General features: G+C 39.5%; 1 protein-coding gene across 1 annotated transcript in view; it reads left to right on the top strand.

The window, feature by feature from the left end:
* Positions 1 to 42: 42 nt before the first annotated feature.
* The window catches only part of TMC3 (transmembrane channel like 3), a 125870-nt gene continuing 111404 nt past the window's right edge, over positions 43 to 14508 (top strand). The window contains exons 1-7 of the mRNA XM_072871336.1: positions 43 to 401; positions 1794 to 1937; positions 2463 to 2576; positions 4026 to 4072; positions 8663 to 8727; positions 10439 to 10532; positions 11738 to 11839. The gene's annotated coding sequence lies outside the window, so the exon portion shown is untranslated. The remainder of the gene's footprint in view (positions 402 to 1793; positions 1938 to 2462; positions 2577 to 4025; positions 4073 to 8662; positions 8728 to 10438; positions 10533 to 11737; positions 11840 to 14508) is intronic.

Genomic DNA, 14508 nt, shown 5'->3' with positions numbered 1-14508 from the left:
GTATGCAAACCTGCTCTTGTTGTTGGTCACTGTTACTGATTTTTAAAGCAAATATGACTGGGCAGCACCAACTTCATTTTATTTAACTGCCAGCCCTTATGGCAAATACGATTGCCTCCATTTTCAAAAAAATACTATCTCAGAGTATTTTTTCTATCTCAAACACTATCTCAAAAAAATACTATCTGGCACTGAAAAGGTGTGGGGTGTTTACTGTCCCACGGTGTTCGTCTCTCCTGGAAGTTCAGCCTTCAACAATGGCTTGGGGACTTGTGCCACAGCTGAGAGCACTGTCTGTGTTAGGGCAAACCATGCCACGTGGGCAGCGGTTTTCTAGCCTTCCCCCTTTGATGAAGCTAGGAGCCACCTTCGTGCTTTAGTTTTAGAGCATGGCTGACAAGGTAATTTATCTTTTATATATTTTCCTAGTGTACTTGTTCAGCCAATTTTTTTTATTGTAAGTTTTAATTGAGCTTGTGTATCTTTGAAAAAAATATTTTGAATTCCTCATAGTAGCCAAGATATATAAAAAATAGCCAAGTCTATTTTTTAACCATTTTTAAATTGTATTGCCTCACTAGTAAATATCTATATAGTCTATAAATATCTATATAGTATTTATAAATACTGTGAAGTAATTTAAGATTTATGGGTTTTGTTCTTTTTCATATAAATGTTTCCCCTAGGATTAAGCTTGAAATAAATTACTTCATGTTGTTGCCCATTACTTGCATTCATGGGTAAATTAAAGTGTCTGGTTCCCTGTCACTGATTTTTCAAATGTTAGTAATTAAAATTGCAGAAGTGTTTTTAATGCCAAAGGTTAAACAGATGCTGGTGGACACATTAGCTTTGGACAAAGATTTGGGAGGTAAAATTTAAAGTAAGAATGGGTGTTTCTATATGCTTTGTTTTTAATTTTAGCTTTACTGGCCTTTCAGGTGTACTTAAAAGCAAGATAGATTACAAAAATGTTTGCCACAATTTATTGGCATGTATCCCTAAAACAGGAACATGTGAGATGAGAAACTCTTCATCTGGAGAGATGTATGTAATGGCTGATATCAAAAGTTGTTCACCCATCCTCTATGATTATAACCTGAGAACTGTTACTAAATTCATTACAGCAGCTGAAATGACTCTTTTCCTGCTATAATCTGACTACTTTGGTTTTTTGTGTGTGCTAACTCTGAAGCTCATTCCTTATGCTGATGAATGGCTTCATATGGTCCTGAAACTCACTGTCATCCTGCATGTCTCCCCATGTTTCTCTTATGTTGCTACCTTGTGAGTGATTTCTCATCATTACAGCACATTTTTGTGAAGACACATCACATCTTCTGTCCTGCCAGACACAGTCCTCAGAGTCTCAGTAGCTGGAGGGCAGCCAGACAAAATTTTGCAGCTGCTTTGTGAAAATCCCAGTGGCTGAGACCTCAATGATGTTAGGACTCTCAGACATATCCAGATGTTGAGAATTCTTACAGGGCCCATCCTGAGCTTCAAAATGTTCACAAATTCCTGTGAATAATAGGTGCACCCTGTCTAGAGAACATGCCTGCACCGTACTACTTTAATATCTATTCTATCTCCAGTCCAGACTCCCTAGCACATACAAGTTTAGAAGGAAAAAATTGCTGTAAGCCATTTTATACTCAACTAAATACAGGCCAAGCCTTACCCTGGTAGAAAAAGAGAGATGATTAAAAGCTGCTCTAATGTATTTCTAGCTATTTGAGATATTGTTCAAGTACTGAAGTGTTGGCTCTTGCCGTACTCTCCTGTACCAACAGCCAGACAAGGACTAGCGAATTGCTGACCTAATACCATGACATGTCATGCGATGGTTTCCTTGGGGAATTCTCCTAGAAGAGTTGAAGCTTGTCTGAAAACTGTTTTGCACTGTTGGAACAGTTTAAAGAAGCTGCCTCCCATCAGTGAGTTGAACCTGTTGTGTCTAACAGATGTTTGCACTCCTGTCTCAGAACTGCATGAATTCACATCTGAGCCTCAACCTGACAAAGCACGTTTGAGTGGGGTCCTTTCTCAGTGTCATTTGTTTTTCCACCCAATTTAGTCTGCCAGTGTATGTGCTAATGCTGAGTGCTCTGTGCAGGGATATCCTCCAGTCAGCACCCAAGTCTCCGGGGATCTCACAGACAAATGATATACATGTCTCTTCCCAGAAATTTTCTAATCTGACTATGAATAATACAGAGCATGTCAAGAATGTCTGTTTGATCTAGTGGAAGTGGCAGTTTCCTGAGTTGGAAGTTAGGACTACTTAGGCTTTATCACTGGAAGGGGGGAGGTGCAACCTGCTGCATTACTCTGGGGAAGTTATTCTGCTTGGTGCATCTGTTTGTGCTCATGTTGTTTGCACTCCTATTGTTTGCCTGTTTGCCTTCTTCCTTAGACTATAGGGTGTTTGAAACAGGGTGATTTTTTTTTTCCTTTTATAGTAACCTGAGAAGGTGGACCTGTCCTCTGTCAAGCATGTGGAATTTTCTGCACTACAATGAAAACAATTGAAAAGGGCATTGGAAGATACAGTATGCTGTAAAAACCATTCACTTGTATGTTCTCTCAAATTTGTACATCTTAGTGGTGATTAAAATCATAGAATCATAGAATGCTTTGGATTGGAAGGGACCTTTACAGGTCATCTAGTCCAACCCCCCTGCAAGAGCAGGGACATCTTCCACTAGATCAGGTTGCTCAGAGCCCCATCCAACCTGACCTGGAATGTTTCCAGGGATGGGGCCTTCACTCCCTCTCTGGGCAACCTGTTCCAGTGCCTCACCACCCTCACTGTAAAAAATCTCTTTCTTAAATCCAGTCTAAATCTGCCCTCCCTTAGTTTAAAACCATTGCTCCTTGTCCTGTCACAACAGGCCTTGCTAAAAAGTCTGTCCCCGTCTTTCCTATAGGCCCCCTTTAAATACTGGAAGGCTGCTATAAGGTCTCCCTGCAGCCTTCCCTTCTCCAGGCTGAACAACCCCAACTCTCTCAGCCTGTCCTTGTAGGAGAGGTGCTCCAGCGCTCGGACCATTTTTGTGGCCCTCCTCTCGACTCGCTCCAACAGCTTCAAATGCTGAGGGCTCTAGAGCTGGACACAGCACTCTAGGTGAGGTCTCACCAGAGCAGAAGAGAGGGGCAGAATCACCCCCCTCGACCTGCTGGCCACGCTTCTTTTGATGCAGCCCAGGATACGGTTGGCCTTCTGGGCTGCAAGCACACATTGTTGTCTCATGTCCAGCTTTTCATCCATCAGTACCACATTTTCCACAGGACTGCTTTCAATCACATCATCCCCCAGCCTGTATTGAGACCAAGGATTGCCCTGACCCAGGTGTAGGACCCTGCACTTGGCCTTGTTGAACCTCATGAGGTTCACATGGGCCCACTTCTCCAGCTTGTCCAGGTCCCTCTGGATGACATCCCGTCCTTCTGGCGTGTCGACTGCCCCACTCAGCTTGGTGTCATCTGCAAACTTGCTGAGGGTGCACTCGATCTCGCTGTCAATGTCATTGATGAAAATATTGAACAGCACTGGTCCCAGTACGGAGCCCTGAGGGACACCACTTGTCACTGATCTCCATCTGGACATTGAGCCATTGACCGCTACCCTCTGGATGCGACCATCCAACCAATTCCTTATCCACTGAACGGTCCACCCATCAAATCTGTATCTCTCTAATTTAGAGAGAATGATGTTGTGGGGGACCATGTCAAAGGCTTTACAGAAGTCGAGATAGATGACATCCATTGCTTTTCCCTTGTCCACTGATGTGGTAACTCCATTGTAGAAAGCCACTAGATTGGTCAGGCAGGACTTGCCCTTGGTGAAGCCATGTTGGCTGTCTCGAATCACCTCCCTGTCCTCCGTGTGCTTTAGCATAGCTTCTAGGAGGATCTGTTCCATGATCTTCCCAGGCACAGAGGTGAGGCCGACAGGTCAGTAGTTCCCAGGGTCATCCTTTCTACCCTTTTTAAAAATGGTCACAATGTTTCCCTTCTTCCAGTCACCAGGGACTTCACCTGACTGCGATGACTTTTCAAATATCATGATGTAAGTCTATATTTGATGATGTAAAAGTATAAGTCTATATTTTGATATCAAAGTTAAACCTAACAAAATCCAATTTTTCCCCCATGATTTCTCCTTCTTCCTTTTCAATGTTCCTTCAGTGTCCTAAAAATACCCTCATCCTTCTGCTTTTCCTATAAGTGTATGGATTGCTCTTCATTTTCAGAAAGTCACTTGGGGGATCAGTGGCTAGAGGAGTTTTGGGGGGACTTTTGTGTCAGTTGCACAAGCTCAGTTTTTGCTGTCAGGAAGTGGGGCAATGGTTCCAGCTGATGCCTGGGGAAGCAGGGAGGCTGGTGCCCAGGAGGGAATAGCTGTATTTGAGCCTGGGGCCCCACCTCAAACTTCCTCAGCAACAGGAGAATTTTATTCACTGAGCTCTCTGATGTGGTCCTTTAGTGCTTTCTTACCAAACACACATTTAATTTTCCTTCAAACTGTCTGGTACATTTAGCAGTTGGAAACAGCTTGCTTTCATTCCACCAACTCCAGTTAAAGATGGTATCCATCTTGTCTTCCAAGTCTTATTATCTTTACAGTAAATTCATATACCTTTTGAAATTGAGCATTATGCCCATGGCTTTATTTTTGCCTGTTCAGACAATTGTCTAGATAAAAAGAAATAAAATAATAATAATCTCATGATGTTTGTGAGAACATTTGCTTTCTTAAACCATTTGCAGCTAATTTTATCAGGCCATTTCTCCAGCGGGTCTGTGATCTCATCTTTTATTAAACTCTGTCTGACCTCGCTTGTCAGCAAAGGTCAGACATATTAGTTCCCTAGCTTCTTTTTTACCAAGTGGCACCCATTTTGGTGCTTCTTTTGTGTTCAGATTGCTACTTTTCTTCCAGCTGCACAACTGCTTTTTAAGGAAGGCAGGTGAAAACTGATCCATCTCTGGAGTTCACCTTTTCTTACTGTTATTATGTGGGCATGGTTTGCTCTGGGTGGTTTGCTGTTGCCTTTAGTTTTCCTCTTTCCCCTTCCCTAAGTGTGTAGCCTGATCACCCACTGCCAAACTGCAACTGTGATAGTTACAGAATCACAGAATCACAGAATCATATAGGTTGGAAAAGACCTTTAAGATCATCGAGTCCAACCGTAAACCTAACACTACCAAGTCCATCACTACACCATGTCCCTAAGCACCTCATCCAAATGTCTTTTAATTACCTCCAGGGATGGCGACTCAACCACTTCCCTGGGCAGCCTGTTCCAATGCTTGATAACCCTTTCAGGGAAGTAAAATTTCCTAATATCCAGTCTAAACCTCCCCTGGCGCAACTTGAGGCCATTTCCTCTCGTCCTATCACTTGTTACCTGGGAGAAGAGACCGACCCCCACCTCGCTACAACCTCCTTTCAGGTAGCTGTAGAGAGCGATAAGGTCTCCCCTGCCTCTTTATTTTACATGGAAGATAACAGACATGTCTTAGCCACTCAGAAAGCTACGTGCCACTTCACAGAAATGAGTGCTGAATCCAAGCCTTGAGTGATGGTGGTCTCTGGATGCTAGTTTCACCAGCTGGGAGTGATTCAAAGTCCCTCACCCCTGCCATGTTAGTGAGTTGGGGGCTGTCTGTCCTCAGCTCCTACTGCTTTCTGTTGGATGGGGCATTTCTCACTTTCTCCCATTAAGTCTTCTGCTGGCTTGATGAACATTGCAGAAAAGCTACAGGAGTGCCTCAGGGCTGAGAGTTTTAGTAGCCTAGGTGTTGAGGTTTGCTTGTAAGTCATGGAAAACTAGAACAGCTGGACTTTACATTTTTCATTAGAATTTTACTTTCTTCCAAAAAGTAGGGGTTGGGTTGTTTTGCTTGCTGGGTCAAAGCAGGTCTCTGAAGTAAGTGTGATGTACCTGTCTTCAGCTGGGATATGGCTCTAGGAAAAAGGAGCTTCTCTGTACTTCACTACCACTCTCATCCTAGGTGCGTCCATGTCTAACCAGGAATGTTAATATCTGTTTGCTTCTCCAGCTTAATTTCTGATGAGTTTGGAAGGTAATTTCTTTCTTGTTGAGAATTTAGGATGTTGTATCATTTCTTAGAATAAAACAGCATCTGCAACTATATGAGTCGAAGTTCCCACGGCATTTCAGTTTCTTCTTCTGGAAGATATAGTCCTATTTTAGGAATCAGTCCTCTGTCCATCTCTGTTGATATTGGGACATAATGTTCATTTGTCATCTCTATAAAGTCTGTCTGTTTTGTCAGTAACACACACATGCAGCTGCTCCTCGAGCCTCATCTGATCCCTGAGTCTGTCCGTCCTGGAAATGTGTGTTAGTCTGTCACTGCTGTTGAATGGCACTTTCTTTTTTTACAGTCTGTGCCTCCCCCTATTTATCATTCATATTGTCTTTGGTTAACTCTGTATCCTTACCATCACCTTTTCTGCCTTTTTCTATCTTTTACTTGCTAGTTATGCCCTATTCTGGCTAACTTTATCCCTTTTCCTGCTGCTGCTGTATTTATTGATGAATGGCTCATTTCACCCCAGGCCACATAATCAGTACTCCTCCTCTTCTTCCCTTGTGGAGAACTTGAAAAATGTACTTGCAGAAATGTTTAAGGATAAGACATTTTGTGCACTTCAGGACAAATTAGAGACACAAATCCCATCATCTTTTATAAGGTGCGCATCTAATGTTTCATACAGAACTTCAAAAATTTATGTCCCTACCTCTGTTTCTCATTTAGGTCACAAATTATCCCTGATTGTATTATGGTTACTGTTGCATCAATGCTGTGTTTATTTCATCCCACCTTTCTTTTTAACAGCTCTTATCCTCTCTCTTGCAGGTAACCCAATTAATGGTTCTGTTACATGTAATTCAGTGGCAAAATCCTCACTGCCTCCACTGGGCACAGGATCAATCCTTACAGCTCTCTCTGTATGAGGACCTTTTTCCCCACCTGAGGATGGAGGGCTGTGTGTGTTGTATGGCACAATGGGTGGGGTATAGGCATGTTTGCAGTTTCTGGAAATACTGCCAAGGCAATTGTCACATGCTGTTACGAAATATTGCATTTCTGTGGGTTCAGAAAATCAAAACAACCACCTTACCCCAGCCTCCCAATACGAGTTAGATATAGAAATCATAGCAATGCCTCCTTTTTAAGGCATAGTGTAAAAATACAATGAGAGCAAAAGTAGTTCAAGTCTGCAAGGAGTTCCACAATGCATTTATCTCCTTCTCTGCATTTTTCTTGTAGAAAAATTGTAAAATAGTAATTGTTTCATGTAGAATTTATTATTATTATTATTATCCTTTATCAAATCTGTGTGGTCGTCTTATCTTGATTCTAGCTTTTAACCTCTTAAATGGCTTCCCAGTTTCTATGTATTTCACTGCTTAACTTCATAATCAGGAAAACAAATCTCCGCAGTAGGCTGTTAAGGTATGCTTTACATTTGTATATGGTGAGAATCACTGTTTGCTCTGTGAATACTACACTGAGCAAATGCTTTTGTTCTGTTTATTAAAAAGCTAAGTGAAAAATTCTCTTCTAAGTTATGGTAGGTGATGATTAATGTGTTGAATGAGGTTACTGCTATTTTACGCTATTGTTGAGTGAGTGAAAGATGTGGCTGAAGTTTTAAAACGTGACAATCTGCTTTTGGATTTTGTGCTGGTTTTGGTAGCATATTTGGGGTCACATACTATAACTTACACAGAATACATTATTTTGTGTCTTGAATATAACAATTGTCTCTGAAGAATAACATTCAAACCTTACTGGCCTTCAGGTGTCAGTTTGGAGCTGCTATTAACTGATAACTGACTGATAAAGGGAAGGAGGGGAGGTCTACTGGATTTACACAACTTCTTTTCTTCCTGCTCCTTTGCTGTAGGTTTGTGTCTTAGTTTCTAGAGATGCAGTGAGCAAACCCCCTAAATGAGAGGACAGGTTTTGTTTCCAAGATCAGTGCTGTTCAGCCCCAATATCTTTCCCTGTGTTTCTCCCTTCCTCTTCCCAACCACCTTTGCACAAAACTGCACAAAACCATACCTACTGTCTCCTATTGTGTATACTCATGGGGCAGGGAGATGGCTTTTATTTTGGGATCATCCCAGCTCCTGATGGATGAATACAGAGGAAAGAGGAGACAAATTATGTGGGAACCTTGGTTTAGTTGAAGTCCAAGGATGCTATAAGATGGGAAGCAAGAAGAGGGAAGATAGTGGGATAAGCTGAGTGGCCCTGTGATCTCAAACTTGAGGTGGTTGCCAGTAGCTTGAAGGGTCTAGATGTTTATGGAAACCTTAAAAGAAGTATCTGGCTAAAGAGTTCTACCCCGACATGATCCCTCATCTTTGCGTGGCCCTCCATCCCCCTAAACTCTTGAGAGAGGAGGTTTCGAGTACCTCCAGTTTTTTCATAGCTGTGGCCTGAAGCAGTATTACTGTTGTCACTCAAAACTATCTGGAAAAGCTTTTTGTGGCAATGTTGTGCCATTTCAATGACCATGAAACAGTGTGAGTATGAGAACTTTCCTCTGCTACTGTATTTCCATGCCCTGCCTTAGCTGTTGTCCATTACTTATGCTGCTCTCTTTCAATATTAGTTTAAAAAGCATTTGACAGGCTGCCAAGGTTACTGTTTGCCCTTGCTGCTCTGAAGGCCAAGAAGGTAAAACAATTTTCATTCTTTGTTTTCCCAATTTTTTAAGCTCTTTTTTTATTGTACTGGTTTTTCAGTAAGATTATGGGCTTTACTCTTGAGAGCAAAGCAAGAAATAAAACTGTTCAATAACAGATGTAATGGGGAGGGAACTTACTTCAGGAAAAGAAAAATTATCCTGTTTTTCACAGTAAGTATCTTACTGCTTTGTGTGATTTCACCATGTAATCAGGAGCTCCCTGTTCCTCGAGTAACACATTACAGTGACCAGTACGCCACAATCTCTTATTCTCAAATTTTCTTTCCTGCTGTTTGCATCCACAAATGAGAACTCATGGCATTTGTATGGAAGTAACATGCTTAGATAACAAGCTCTCATCATTGTCAGAGATCTGTGTTTGCACTGTAATGATAGTCCTTGTCACACTAGCATCTCAAAGACTAAATTATGGGATTGCTTGTAATTCTTCAATGTATCAGACAATCTGATCTCAATTAAATTACCAACTGCAGTACTGGCCATGTGTAATACACAGGGACATTAAATCCTAGCTAACATGCGTATATTATTTTTAGATAGTCTGTTCTATTTATCTTCATTTTTTTGTGGATTTCACTGCAGCTTTATAATTAAACCTGTCTCTGACATCCTGGGGAAAAAAAAAAGTGCCCTGTAGTCATGGCCAGTTGGATACTGTTATGTGTTAGAAAATGTTGTTGCAACGATAGCTGTGTTACACATTGTTTCTGCCTGTCATTATAATGTACAGTGTCTGGGGATCCTTAATCCATAGACTGACTCAGTTGAGTGGATTGCCTTATTCAGTTGATAGCATGTATTATGTCATGGCCTATTTGTGAATTTTAATTTAAGGATTGTTGGTCTGATTGTCTTCAACAGTTCTTTCTGTCAAGTCAATGAAAGCTTTTGATATTTTGCTGCTTTATTTGTATGTCATGACCTAATTCTTCATATACATTAAAAAATAATCAACTGCATATAGATAGTACAGCAGTAATAGAGTATATGTAGACATCTGCACTGTAGACTTACAAATTTAAGTGCTCAAAAATGAGTAATGGCACTCAAAGGATAATTGTATGTAAAGTCAAGCACTCAGGGGCAGGAAGCATCAGGATTAAAAAATTCCTACATGCAGGCAGGCATCTTCTAGAATTTTCAGAAGAGTCTAACCAGGGAAAGTGTCTAGCTTCTGCTGAAATCTATCAAAACCAGGGCCTAAACCATTATGTACTTTTGAAAATCCAGCCAGGTGCTGATCTGTATTTTTGGATATCTGTATACTTTCAAAACTAACTATGGTAGGTGGGAAGCCTGTATTTAACTGAAACTCAATGGGATTTAGCTGTTAGTGATTTTGTATTAGTCTTAAGCACTACACAAGTATATATAAAAAAACCCCCAAACAACAAAAAACCCACATTCTGAAGTACTAAGCCACTTGTCAGAAAAATTGGTTTTGTTTAGATGTTTAGGGGATTTTCTCTAGAGCCCAAACCTGAAAAAAGTTAATTGCAGTGACTGGAAGTATATAAAGTTTTAAGTTCTTCACAGAAGTGAGGCACATTAATGGAAAACTATCGGGCATATAAAGTTCTTAAGAACATAAAAAACAGGTGATTTTTGCTTTTGAATGATTAATCTAAATCCAGATTTTTTTTTTTTTCCAGGCTAAGCATGAATTTTCCTCTTTTTCAGTACTGAGCCAAGTCTTTACTCTTTGAAGATATCAATAAAACCACCTCAAAGTGCCTCTGCCTCACACAATGTTATTTTTGGGAATTGCTTACAGGTAAATAGTGATATAACTTGGTGTTATAAAGTGGGTAATTAAGAAATGAGAAAAGAGATGAATTAATGTGCTGTCCATTAAATTATCATTCTGATAATTGATTCATTTGTAATTATATCTGGTTTAATCTCAAAATAATACTGAGAAGCTGTGGCTTTTTAAACCATCCTTTGTTCTGGGGAAAACTCTAATTTGTTTGACATGATTCATTTGCATCTATACTTTTCCAGGTTTTTTTTGCTAAACTTTGAATGAGCCACTGACTAGTGCAACTACATACGTTAACACGGAAGATAACGTACTCCATTTTAAAAGGAAGAATGGAGGACCAAGTTGAATGTGCACTGTTCCAAAGTTAATGGTTGCACAATGTATCTAACTGCATTATTATTGTAGTCTCAGCAACATTTGAGCTGTTCAGAATTCTTTGGAATGTAGATCAGTTCTGAGGTATGAAAGGGGATAACTACTCTCCATATTTTACTATTGATGGACCTTTCAAATAAAATGTATGTGCTGACACCTCCATGCTCTGAAGATTAAAGACCTCAAATATGGAGAAATAGAGACTGACCTGGAGTCTCCTGTGCCAAAATTCCCTTTTTCTCTCACTAGTGTGCTTTGCTGCATATATTAACTTGTGGAAAATCCTATAATGAAAGTTAATATTCCTCGTGTTACTATGACTTTAAGTCTTGTGCCAGGTAATTCCTAGCCAACGTGTTATTATGGTGACTCCTTTGTTCCAAGGAACAAACTACTTCTAATGAGTGGGAGGGAGAAAAACTTCAGTCTTAATGCTATATTTTCCATCTATCAGAAGTATTTCTGATTCTCAACTGTTGCTGGAATTAAAATTCTGACCAACTTTCCCTTCAATTCATGGTATTTAGGAAAAAATACTTTAAGCAATTTAGCAAGTATAATTTTTTTCCTAGAATGTTGTACAGTTGTAGGAATGCCAGGAATTTGTTGAACTTAAATGCAATCACCTATTAAACTTTTCTCTAGTAATTTCAGGAGACAGCTTTATAAAATTTTGCTCTCCTTATTATTATTACTTTTTTAATACAAGTGATGATAGCAGTGGATGCTGAGGTACTACAGCAGCAGGGGTCTAGAAGAACACACAGGAATAGTGTCATTTAGATTTCAAAGGACTGTTCAAGATTTTAACCTTTGTCATGTTTTTCCTTCAATTACAGGTCTACACACTGTCATCTATATCTTTGTAATTGTACTGTGGAGGTGATTCTAAAATGCTGTCCTTTATGGCAAAACAGTATGATAAATCACAAATTACTGAGGTTGGTATATGCCAAAATGTATATATCTCTAGCATTAGGAAAGCTCTGAGAGAGGAATTGTGTTCACGTTCTTCAGGTTTCTAACTATCAGAAATGAATTTTCTCCACACTTCCATAGGATAAAAGTATTGGAAAAGTGTTTCAGTTGACAAATTGAGGTTTTGGTTAGCTAGTGTCCTGTTGACCAGGGTTCTCAAGTGGACTTCTGCTGTACAGGTAGGTGGCTTAAGCATCCTACCTACTGGCTGATGGAGTCTGAGCCTGGCTTTCTGCACTTCTGCTAGGATGTTCCACTCTGTAAATATCAATTCAGTAGTTTAGCCTTGGTTTCCCACATCCAAGGTGACTGCACTAGCTCCCTGGTTTATGTAGTTAGACCTATCTTTCCATTACTGAATATTGGTTATTTGTGCAAAGGGGAACATTCCAGTAGAAAACATTGCACAAGTCTCAACCAAAAGAATCTGGATCCAGCTAAGGAGGGACATGAAGCTCTTGTTCCTGTTTAGACCAAATATCTGCTGGACTTCGTGCTGAAATCAATATTGTCATGAAGATGTCTGGACTGGACCTGGGAATTTCCTTTCAGAACTGATAGATTACACACAAATTCTTGATCGACTTTACTAGTCAGAAGAAAACATAATGTCAAATGACAAGTAGAAAAAGAGCAGTTTTATGTTGCTTGCATTTAATGCTTCCTTTATGAGATATTGCCAACAAAACAGATCAACATGTTTGAAAACTAATAACCTGAAAAGGTTGATTTGCCTGGGAAGGGGGACTATAATCTTCAGAAGGCACCAGTCCTGGAAACAAAGATTGTAATCCTTGTATTGCTGGATATTTTTTCCAATCTATAAACTGGGGGAAATGATAATTTTCAGAACAAATTCACAATTTAACACTGCAAATTATAGTGTTTCTATGTAAACACTTAACAATTTGCCATAGAGAATTCTATTGTACTTAAAGTAGTATAGTGATATCCATAAATATTAAGGTAATATTGCTTGGTTATAGAAAGCAGATGAATACAATCAATCCACTCAGTGGGAAATGCAAAGGAAAAATGCTCTACTAGTTTAGGTGACTTTCAAGTGTTTTCACTAGTCCATTTAAGTGTGATCTCTCTCTCTCTGTATGTATAAAATGTGATTTCTCCCCCCCCCTGCAGTTTGGCTTTGGTAAAGGCTGTTTCCCCACTAATCTCATTTTGAATCATCTTTGCTTTCTAGAATTTCCTAAAAATCAGCTGATTTTTAGATAGTTGCTGTTTACAATCATAATGCAAAGACATTTAAAAGTTATCAACAGAAAGTGGAACACATCCCACTGGATTTTGTTGCACTGTTCAAAAAGCCTTACGGCAGTTTTGGCCTCTTGTGGGGTAGATGTGTAACACAGCAAGAGAAGAAAACACTTAGTAATATCTTTGTTAAATCTTTTTCACAGAATCTTGTATGCATGATGCAGGAATGAGTGTGATGAATACTGTGGATAACACAGCCATCATTGTTTGCACAATGAATCTTTTTATATTGTACAATTTATAGTTCTGTTGATCCAGTTCATTGCAGTTTTTTTGCCTCACCAATCTAATATTTGGGTTCAAATGTTCACTCTGATGTCAAGGTCTGATATTTTTACCTCTCCCTTTCTCTTAATTTTATTGATTTTTCTAAGCCAAGCATTCCATAAATTAGTTATAGTAAGAAGGCTTGTTGTGGAATGTGATATAATTGGCAACTGATTGTTGATGTAGGAGATTTATGTTGGCCTTATAGTAATAGTTTCTTATAATTGGAAGCATATGTGATTTCTAGTGTCTAGACTTGGGAACTTTCCCAGGAAGGAGTTCCAGGTGGTTATCTAAGCATAATAGGCCAAATGGCTACTACTTAAATGCTGCAGACATGGGAAATATGTAAATGTTGCTGGCAAATGTAATTATTTCATAAATTTAAGTTTATAAATTGCAACATATCCATTTACATCTAATGGTTTGACCAGCTGATTTGTTTTATAGATTCATGTAGAATCAATGTTTAAAACTTGAAATTTACTTTCTCTTGATTGCTCCCTAAACTGAAATAATGTAAAATACAGAGATGAGTTCTTGATATGCCTGGATGTCAAAACGCTTTTAACTATATTATGTGCCTAATTTAGTTGCACTAATGTATGAATGCTTACCTTGAAATAGCAAACAGTTACATTGTCATATTTATTAAATTAATTCTGTGAAATTTGGTTTGGTATAGTTAAGTTACATGGCACCTTGAGTTTTGTCTTCATTTGCTAGTAGGCTAATTTCTGGAAGGACCTCAGAAAGGAAACATGTCTGGAAGTTGTACAGCCTACAAAAGCATGTGGGGATTTGATGTTGTCCTGATCCCAGTTTGCCTTGAACATGCTCTGCACGTTAAAACATCCCTGGAGAAGGAAAGCACAGTTGGCTATCCCAGCATGAATACTCTGCAAATATTGTTCTGGGACCTGCACAGCCTGTGACTCACAATGAATATTTTCAGCTCTGGTTCTGACTATACAATAGGAAATACAAAAGAAAATAAGTAATTATTTGCTGGGGCCTAAGACAGTATGACTTGATCATTGTGGCTCACACAGAGAACACAGAAGAGCTGCACTAGGAAATGTGAAAAGTC

This window comes from Ciconia boyciana, chromosome 8, assembly GCF_034638445.1.
Source record: "Ciconia boyciana chromosome 8, ASM3463844v1, whole genome shotgun sequence".
Taxonomy (NCBI): domain Eukaryota; kingdom Metazoa; phylum Chordata; class Aves; order Ciconiiformes; family Ciconiidae; genus Ciconia; species Ciconia boyciana.
The sequence above is the reverse complement of the archived record's forward strand: the minus strand, read 5'-3'. Positions and strand labels throughout refer to the sequence as shown.